Below are 10,861 nucleotides of genomic sequence, written 5' to 3'. Positions count from 1 at the left end.
TGCTACTAATAAGGCGCTACAGCTAACGTATAGCAGTAGCGCGGGTGCCACCCGCGCTACTACTACGTCCTTTAGTAGTAGCGTGGGTAAAAACCCGCGCTACTACTACCAGCGCAGTTTTTTTTGAATTTTTCCGAAAAAATATTTCGATTTTTCCCTAATTTTCAAATTTCTGAATTATTTTAATCTCAAATCTCTAATCACCCCTCATCGCTGCTCAATTTAATCTCTAATCACCCCTCATCATTCCATATCATCTAACTTCCCGGATGGTCACCCATCCTCTCACTACTCCAGCCTGAGCACGCTTAACTTCCGGGTTCTATTCTCCCTCGTTTCCAAGTCTGCACTTGTTGTTTTCTTGACAATAGTAAGATGTCAATCCTATTAACCTCAGGAATTTAGCTTGAGCATGAAGTCACACATTTCACTATTTGAGTTTGAAACTATTGTTCTAAAAAATTAGTAACACTAATATTTCTTGAATAATTAGTTTGACCACAGTTTGACCACAGTTTGACCATAGTTTGGCCATAGTTTGACCAGATTTGACCAAAATTCAAAAAAACTAAAATAATTATTTAGTAACACTAATATTCTAGAATAATTAGTTTGACCATTGTTTGACCACACAGTTTGAAATTTCTTCGATTTTTTCCACTCTAGATCTTAAAAGCCCCGTAACTTTTTTTCTATTTGGTTTTTGAGGATTTTGAAAATATTTAACGGGGTTCCCCCGATTAAATTTGGATGTAACTTTTCGAGTAGATGATTTTTCATATAAAAAACTTTTTCATCCGAGTTAGTATGCAAAAGTTATGCCCATTTTTACAAATACTCGAGAAATTTTGCAAATAAAGTCGAAATTCATATTTGCAAATTTTCCCAACAACTAGACCACATATCACATGGGAAACTTATTTTCTTTTATTTTTTTGACATTTTCATCATTTTCTTTTATTTTTTTAAAACTGAAAAGGCGATCCACTGGGAAATGGGACCTTTAGTAGTAGCGCGGTTTTTTACCCCCTCGCTACTACTATGGCACCACTTAGTAGTAGCGATGGCTAAAAACCAACGCTACTGCTATCAAACTTAGTAGTAGCAAGGTTTTAAAAATCCGCGCTACTACTATGGCATGTCCCGGGGGGCACGGTAGAGAGCGCTTAGTAGTAGCGAGGGTTAAAAACCCATGCTGCTGCTATCAACTTAGTAGTAGCGAGGTTTAAAAACCTGCGCTACTGGTAAGTAGCAGTAGCGAGGGTTTTTAACCCTCGCTATTAGTAACTTTCTATGTATAGGCTTTTCCCTAGTAGTGTTTGGAGCATCTTCAAATGCATCAATCTCCTCTTGAAGCTTGTCCTTGCCTTTTAGCTTGTGGTCTTGTGGTGGAAGATCATCTTGAGCTTGTGTTCCCTTGAAGGAAGTAGGATCATACTTATCTTGTTGAGGAACAAACTTCGTCTTGGGGTATTGATCTTCTTCCCACTCAACTCCATTGGCATTGAACTTTCATTCAAAACCAACACCTTGATTCTTCCGGTGCCTTCCTTGCTTGCGTACAATTTCCTCAAATTGCTTACTTCTGGCAAGGCTCTTGTAAACACCTTTCTCTATAATTCCCTTCAATAAGCTATTTTATTGCTCAAATGTAACTTGGCTAAGAGAATCATTAGTGGAATCAAGAGAACTACTAGAAGCAACAATATTGGATTTAGCATGATTATTGTTACTACTAGAAAAAGAATCTTTCTTGTTCTTGTTGCTAGATTTTACTTGTGGCATGTAAGTAAACAAGAGTAAACGATTGGCAATGTAAGAAGAACTTTTCTTCCGAAGAGCATCATTGATGGCCTTTAAGAACCCATGTTCTTGCTCAAGATTGAGCTTCTCGGAGTGTAGCTTCTCCTGAGTTTTTAAAAGGTCGATGATCTTCTAAAGTAGTTTCATGAGCTAAGTTAAGAGTATTTAGTTCTTTACTTAGATGCTCAATCTCGTTCTTATCATTGTCATTCGTTTCATCTTGATTAGAATGATTAATACCATTTTCACTACAAGAAATATGTCAACTAGTGACCTTCTGTCAGTGACCCTCGAAGAATTGGTCATAGATCTATGACCATTTTAGACCAATTGGTCAAAAGCTGTTAGGGGGCTCCAAACCCTAAACTATAACGACCATTTTGGTCAGAAAGGTCATAATTTCCTTACACGAAATGGTCATAAAGCAGATAGCACTGCTCCGCTGCCTTATTTCTAGCTGATCATGACCAATATAGATGGTCATAACCTTGTAAATTGTGGTGGGTTGCTATGACTAGGCACCACCTCATCAATTTTGCCTATGTGTCATGTCCATGTGGCAGTTTTTGCCCTAGGTTGTGAAGCAACCTATATTTCTGTCATTCACAAAATTCCCAAAAAAATCTCATAAATTCTTTGGGTCATATCTTCATCAAATTTGTAAAAAACCTTCCTTGACTAGTTCAAAAATAATTAAAAAATATTCATTTTCCTATTTTGTTCAAAAAAACACTTTGTGAAGGAAGTACCACTTTGGCATGTCCAAATGGTATCCATTTTCTACAGTGCTTTCCTATGCCCAAATAACCATCCTCCACCAAATGCCAGCTCAATCCATTCATTATTTTGAGCCCAGCTTCAACATTCGTATTTATGTCTAGTGTGGTACTTTGCAAAGCAAGTACCACCTAGGCTCCTCCTTTTGAGCTGAAAATTTGTGAAGACGGTCTTCTTAGTAACTGATCATCCTCAGCAAAAACTCACGCCAATTAGCCATGTGAATTTCCTGTACCGCTAATCAAACACTTGGCTACTTATTCATGTTTGAGCATCGATCGGTCTCCTCGTGAGAATCTTATGTTGTGATTTTCTTCCTAGCACCTACCTGGGGAGTGCCCAACCCACTAGACATGCCTAGGCCGCCTAGAACACATGGCAACGCCACGGTCACGCGGTGACCATGCGGCGGGAATGCGAGTTTACGCTCTCTAGAGATGGGGCCCTAGGCCACCGTCCAAACCTCGACGTATCCCCACTAAACCATGTATTTATGATTAAATAGTTACTTATGTAACTAGAAATGATTTTTGGAAAAAATAAATAGAAAACTATGAGGCAGCTGCAGTTCAAATTTGACCTGCTTCCTGATGAATCGGCGGGAATTTGTCTTTTTCACCAGAGGTGGATCAAAACTTTTGACACCCAACCATTTTGTCAATTGTGCATTAAATATGGCCTAGTATTTAGAAAATTGATTCGGTCCAATTTTGCAACAAATATATGGTAGGTCCTTCACACAAAAAACTCATTTCAGGCACTCGGAAAATGGAAAATGAATTTTACGTGTAAAGAAAATGAAAACTCCCTTAGGCAACATTGTTTGGAATTCCAAGATGCACCCTTGTGCACAATATGAGATCATTTGAACAAACTATGCCATGAATGTGGCCATAAGATTGATCATTTGGCTTGAAAGCCGTATTACAAGTTTATTATTTTTCCTGGAAACTTGGTCACATATAGTGACACAATGCGAAGGTTTTCCAATTTTTTGAATTTTTTATGCCCGTTTCAAAATGCGGTCAAAACGACGGGCTTGACCGTTCCTAGCTAGTGGTTGAATCTGGGAAAACTTTTGATGTTTCTCCGATTAAATAGATACTTATGTACCTAGAAATGATTTTTGGAAAAAATAAAGATCAAACTATGAGGTAGCTGCAATTCAAATTTGACCCGCTTCCTACTAAATCGGTGTGAATTTCTCTTTTTCACTAGAGGTGGATCAAAACTTTTGACACACAACTATTTTCTCAATTGTGCATTAAATATGGCCTAGTATTTTAGAAAATTGATTTGGTACAATTTTGCAACAAATATATGGTAGGTCCTTCACACAAAAAAACTCATTTTGGGCACTCGGAAGATGGAAAATGAATTTTCTATGCAAAGAAAATGAAAACTCACTTTGGCAAAATTGTTTGGAATTCCAAGATGCACCCTTGTGCACAATATGAGATCATTTGAACAAACTATGCCATGAATGTGGCCATAAGATTGATCATTTGGCTTGAAAGCCGTGGATCTTCACGCATGATAGCTCATTTCTGAGAACACTTTTTTAAAATAATTGCCGTATTACAAGTTTATTATTTTTCCTGGAAACTTGGTCACATATGATGACACAATGCGAAGGTTTTCCAATTTTTTGAATTTTTTCTGAATTTTTTATGCCCGTTTTAAAATGCGGTCAAAACGGCGGGCTTGACCGTTCCTAGCTACTGGTTGAATCTTGGAAAACTTTTGATGTTTCTCTGATTAAATAGATACTTACGTACCTAGAAATGATTTTTGGAAAAAATAAAGATCAAACTATTAGGCAGATGCAGTTCAAATTTGACCCGCTTCCTACTGAATCGGTGGGAGTTTGTCTTTTTCACCAGAGGTGGATCAAAACTTTTGACACCCAACCATATTGTTAATTGTGCATTAAATATGGCCTAGTGTTTAAGAAAATTGATTTGGTCCAATTTTGCAACAAATATATGGTAGGTCCTTCACAAAAAAACTCATTTCGGGCACTCAGAAAATGGAAATGAAACTTTCGTCCAAGAAAATGAAAACTTCCTTAGGCAACATTGTTTGTCATTCCAAATGCACCCTTGTGCATAATATGAGATCATTTGAACAAACTATGCCATGAATGTGGCCATAAGATCGAGCATTTGGGTTGAAAGCCATTCATCTTCACACTTGATAGCTCGTTTCTGAGAACACATTTTTAAAAGAATTGTCGTATTACAAGTTTATAATTTGTGCTGGTAACTTGGTCACATATAATGACATAATGCGAAGGTTTTCCAATTTTTTGATTTTTTTTGAATTATTTATGCCCGTTTCAAGAGGCGATCAAAACGGCGGGAATGACCGTTCCTAGCTAGTGGTTGAATCTTGGAATTTTTTTGTGTTTCTCTGATTAAATAGATACTTATGTACCTATAAATGATTTTTGAAAAAATTAAGAGCAAACTACGAGGTAGCTACAGTTCAAATTTGACCCGCTTCCAGCTGAATCGGCGGAAATTTTTCTTTTTCACGAGAGGTGAATCAAAACTTTTGACACCCAACCATTTGGTCAATTGTGCATTAAATATGTCCTAGTATTTTATAAAATTGATTTGGTACAATTTTGCAACAAATATATGGTAGGTCCTTCACAAAAAAACACATTTTGGGCACTCAAAAAATGGAAAACGAAATTTTCGTCCAAAGAAAATGAAAACCTCCTTAGGCAACATTGTTTGTCATTCCAATATGCACACTTGTGCATAATATGAGATCATTTTTTAAAATTTTCATGTGAAAAAGTAGAAGAAAAACAAAAACAAAAACACAATTATACGTGCTCTATTCTCATTGGTGGAATTCGTTGTCACACGGATCGATGACATGGCGCCCATCCATCCATCCATCCATCTACAAAAAATAAAAAAAATAAAATGAAAAAGAAAACCCCACCCGCAGCCACCTACCCAAACCCCACCCGTAGCTACCTACCCAAGCCCTAACTCCCATCGCACTCCTCCTCCCCCCATCTCCTCTCTGCCGCCATTGATCCCCGTCTCCAAGCAATGCTCTCCCTCCCTCAGATCTCGATACGCCATCGTCTGCCTCAGCGCGCACCCCGTCCTCCTCGCCCGCCTCCGCGCGGCCTCCACCTCAAGCCCCACCCTCGCCTTCCACTCCCCCGCGCTGTAGGTCGCCCTCCGCGGTCGACTTCGACTCTGCCCCAACCTCATCTCCGGACTGAGCCACCGGCGGGCGATGGCGACGCGTTCAGGGAGGAGCTGCTGACCCACGGGCGGCGCCGGGGCCATGCGCTGCAGATGTCCAACATCAAGGATGACTCTGGCCACCTAGCCTGGGACCGCGTGGGTGTTGATACGTCTCCAACGTATCTATAATTTATGAAGCATTCAAGCTATATTATTATCTGTTTTGGATGTTTATGGGCTTTATTATACACTTTTATATTATTTTTGGTACTAACCTATTAACCGAAGGCCCAACCCATATTGTTGTTTTCTTGCCTATTTCTGTGTTTCTAAGAAAAGGAATATCAAACGGAGTCCAAATGGAATGAAACCTTCGGGAAACTTATTTTTGGAACAGAAGCAATCCAGGGAACTTGGAGTGCAAGCCAGGGAAGCTTCGAAGAGGCCACGAGATAGGGGGGGGCGCGCCCACCCCCCTGGGCGCGCCCTCCACTCTCGTGGGCCCCTCGTGGCTCCCCGACCGACTTCTTTCACCTATATATTCCAATATACCCTAAAACCATCGAAGCGAACAATAGATCGCGAGTTCCGCCGCCACAAGCCTCTATAGCCACCAAAAATCTCTCGAGAGCCGTTTCGGCACCCTGTCGGAGGGGGGGTCCCTCACCGGTGGCCATCTTCATCATCCCGGCGCTCTCCATGACGAGGAGGGAGTAGTTCACCCTAGGGGCTGAGGGTATGTACCAGTAGCTATGTGTTTGATCTCTCTCTCTCATGTTCTCTCTATGGCACGATCTTGATGTATCGTGAGCTTTGCTATTATAGTTGTATCTTATGATGTTTCTCCCCCTCTACTCTCTTGTGATGAATTGAGTTTTCCCTTTGAAGTTATCTTATCGGATTGAGTCTTTAAGGATTTGAGAACACTTGATGTATGTCTTGCCGTGCTTATCTGTGGTGACAATGGGATATCACGTGATCCACTTGATGTATGTTTTGGTGATCAACTTGCGGGCTCCGCCCATGAACCTATGCATAGGGGTTGGCACACGTTTTCGTCTTGACTCTTTGGTAGAAACTTTGGGGCACTCTTTGAAGTACTTTGTGTTGGTTGAATAGATGAATTTGAGATTGTGTGATGCATATCGTATAATGATGCCCACGGATACTTGAGGTGACAATGGAGTATCTAGGTGACATTAGGGTTTTGGTTGATTTGTGTCTTAAGGTGTTATTCTAGTATGAAATGTATGATAGACTGAACGGAAAGAATACCTTCATGTTATTTTACTACAGACTCTTGAATAGATAGAACGAAAAGGATAACTTTGAGGTGGTTCATACCCTACCATAATCTCTTCGTTTGTTCTCCGCTATTAGTAGCTTTGGAGTGACTCTTTGTTGCATGTTAAGGGATAGTTATATGATCCAATTATGTTATTATTGTTGACAGAACTTGCACTAGTGAAAGTATGAACCTTAGGCCTTGTTTCCTAGCATTGCAATACCATTTACGCTCACTTTATTCATTAGTTACCTTGCTATTTTTATATTTTCAGATTACAAAAACATATATCTACAATCCATATTGCACTTGTATCACCATCTCTTTGTCGAACTAGTGCACCTATACAATTTACCATTGTATTGGGTGTGTTGGGGACACAAGAGACTCTTTATTATTTGGTTGCAAGGTTGTTTGAGAGAGACCATCTTTATCCTATGCCTCCCACGGATTGATAAACCTTAGGTCATCCACTTGAGGAAATTTGCTACTGTCCTACAAACCTCTGCACTTGGAGGCCCAACAACGTCTACAAGAAGAAGGTTGTGTAGTACACATCAGGTGTGCACTTACGCGCTCTTCCTCGAGGAGCGTCTCAAGTGCTTCGTGGTGCTGCGGTACGACGTGGAGGCGGAGCGCCTCAGAGCCCCGACGCCGGCAACAGAGGGGTAGACGCCTCACACCAAGGCGGAGAGCAGGACGATGGTACCCGGTCTCGCTCGTGGAGGACCTGGACCTGCGCGTGCCCACCCCGTTCCAGCTCCTCAACTGCGCCCTCGTCATCTGGAATGACCACAACTCCGGCGAGTGGGTCGCGCTCGACGACCACTGCCCGCATCGCCTCACCCCGCTCTCGGTACCTCTCATCTAATCTCCTCTCCCTCGCCTCTGTTTGTTTCAAGAGCCAAATCCTGTAGTACTGACCAGTGGGTGCTGCGTGCGTGCGCGCGCGAAGGAGGGGCGGATCAACGAGACGGGCGGCTTGCAGTGCTCCTACCACGACTGGTCCTTCGACGGCTCCGGCGCCTGCACCAGGATCCCGCAGGCCGCGCCCGAGGGCCCCGAGGCCTGGGCGCTCCACTCACCCAGGGCATGCGCCACCAAGTTCCCCACGCTCCTCTCCCAGGGGTTGTTCTTCATCTTGCCTGACGAGAAGGGCTAGGACAAGGCCAAGGCCATGAAGCCTCCAATGTATATGCGTCAACTCTGCAGCTATGTTGTTGGACTTCTTCACTAGAAAATTCAGTAAACAGGAAACATCATCGTTTTATTTCGCTTGGTTTCAGGCTGCCGAAGGAGTTCGATGACTCGGCCTTCTCCACCGCGATGATCTAGAGGGACCTCTTCTATGGGTACGACACGTTGATGGAGAACGTCTCTGATCCCTCACATATAGAATTTGCTCACCACAAGGTAAATGTTGTGCAAAGATTTGAGAATGAGTATACTTGTTTGCTATACAAGGTTTCCTCTGATAGAAGAGGATTATTACTGTCATTTCTATCCATTGTACAAAGAGCTTGCTTGCCAAGAGACATTTCTATCCATTGTACGATAAGTTATCCAAGGGATACACATCAATAAAATGCTGAATTCATGCTGGGAACATTGCTATAGCACCTAATCAAATTTTCAGCTTGCTTGACCTGCTTTGTATTATTGTTTTGAGTGATGGAACAAGTAACATATGCTTAGAGAGCATTGCAAGGTACCATCATCTGATGTTGCTTTGTTATTTAGCAATGTTTTATTACTAGAATTGTAATTGATTACCCAGGGGTCAAGTTATGTTCCCTTTGCGGCTGGTAGCGTCACCCCCTCTGAACGTCGTGTGACTGTTAATTATGCATCTGAGTGTTGGGTGTGTAGGATAATAGGATCGCCAATTCCCCTATTTCCTGTTGTTAGTAGTTAATCTCGGGGAAGAATTTTTTATGGAAACATGGAGGATGATGCTTTTGCTGTGCAATTGTTTATCAACCCTCGTAACATGTATATTTAGCGGTTACTACTAAAAGTTTTGCATTTGAGTGCTGGGTAGGTAGGATCTTAGGATCATCAACTCTTGTACACTGTTTTAACTGGTTCTGCATCTGTACATACATGTGTACATGTAAATCCAAGTCTACGTGCTGTCATTTGAAGGCTTATTTAAGGTTGTGGTTGTTTGTCCTAAAATATATCAATCTATTTTTTATATCCTCGTCCACTAAGCTATCTGTGCTATGTCCTATTGAATAAGATTTCATATTCAGTGCCTTCGTAAATGTTGTCTTTAGCCTGAAGCTTTCTATTCTTCATCAATTTTGCCATGTTTCTCATTGATTATGCTCCTCCTCGCAGTTGCGTGTAGACCAGCAGCAGCCCTAGACCCTCTCTCCACAGTCCACACTGTGGCCTATGGCATCCGCTGGTGGATCCCTCGTTGTGGCGTTCATCGTGGGCTTCCTCATGGGCACCAACCCACGGTGGCACGTCTATGTCGTCGCCATGCCACAGAAGTTGTAGGTCGTTGAGGTCTCCACTGTTCACCTCTTAAAGGACAACCTTCCAACCTTGTTGTGAGATACGACCGACTCCCCCCTTCTGTTCATAGCCTTGTGAATCAGGTTATGCAAACCTGTTGCATTTAGCACCATAAAAGCTTGTTACTACATCAGTTGCTTGCTCCAAGTGTCTTGTTCTGGGTTCTTTGATTTTATCCTGGTGTGCACAATGCTGATATTTCTGGATAAGCTGAAACTAGTTTCTCCACCATATGCTATCTAGCTGTTGGGTGCTAATTATAGTTACTTTATATGAAGAAACACTTACCTTTCAGCCGTCTAATATGAAATTCTAATATGCCTGCCTTTTTTAGTTGTATATGTCATTCGTGCATGAATTCATTTTCTTATGTACCAACTCCCTAATCAACATTTTGTATTTTCAGTTTGATATCTTAGGAGAACCTGGTGTGCTATATGGGGAAGCAAAGCAGCAGCCCAGAACCCGACCTGTGATACCAGATGAAGGCACCACAACACACCATGATGCTCCCTTGGAAGGTCAGCTCCTGGACCGCAACTTTCTCTCAATTTGTGCTCTGCTTGATATCAGTTCCTTGTATTGCTGCTGCATTGACACAAGTTGCAATGTGTAGGGCTTCCGAGTCTGCACCCTGCCGTCTGGACGGAGAAAGGAGGGGGCATCGTCCATACCGCGGAGTTGGTTGAGCCTTGAGTGCAACCTAGAGAAGCAGTGCATCATCTGGGGTCATCTCTTGCTTGTGTCGTGGTAAGAACAGAGCGCCACTCTTTGTCGTGCATGTATCAAAATGGCAGAAATGTCGAATACATGTTCACTCTCAGCTGGGGTACTTTTGAGGGAAGATACTTGGTTGTACTTAGTTATGTGATTTATTCATGTTCGTGCAATTTGTTAAGCGATTATCTTTATGTCATTGCTACCCCATTGTGTATCTCTCTTTTCTTGTGTGTTGCGTCATTGTAGATATGCTTAATGGAGTGAATGCTTTCAGTTCTAGTTGTTACAAACCTTTACTATGTACCATGCTTAGTGTTTACTATACTGAGGCATTGGCCATCGGAATTTGGGCGTGTATGTATAATATTAGTTCTCGATGTGTCCAATGCAAACATTACTATCAGTTGTTAAATTGATTCTAAAATTTCTCATTAACTTCATTTCATACTGTGATTTTTGGATTTGGTACCAATTTGTTGTTGGCCTGCATGTGCTCTGTACCTTGCTGTGGTTTTAAGTAGCAAGTACCTTAGTA

General features: G+C 41.7%; 1 pseudogene; it reads left to right on the top strand.

Annotated features, from left to right (window-relative positions):
* Positions 1 to 5,906: 5,906 nt before the first annotated feature.
* Positions 5,907 to 10,302, top strand: LOC123067462 (pheophorbide a oxygenase, chloroplastic-like; annotated as a pseudogene).
* The last annotated feature ends 559 nt before the right edge of the window (positions 10,303 to 10,861 follow it).

This window comes from Triticum aestivum, chromosome 3B, assembly GCF_018294505.1.
Source record: "Triticum aestivum cultivar Chinese Spring chromosome 3B, IWGSC CS RefSeq v2.1, whole genome shotgun sequence".
Lineage (NCBI taxonomy): Eukaryota > Viridiplantae > Streptophyta > Magnoliopsida > Poales > Poaceae > Triticum > Triticum aestivum.
This window is presented reverse-complemented; position numbering and strand designations above follow the sequence as displayed.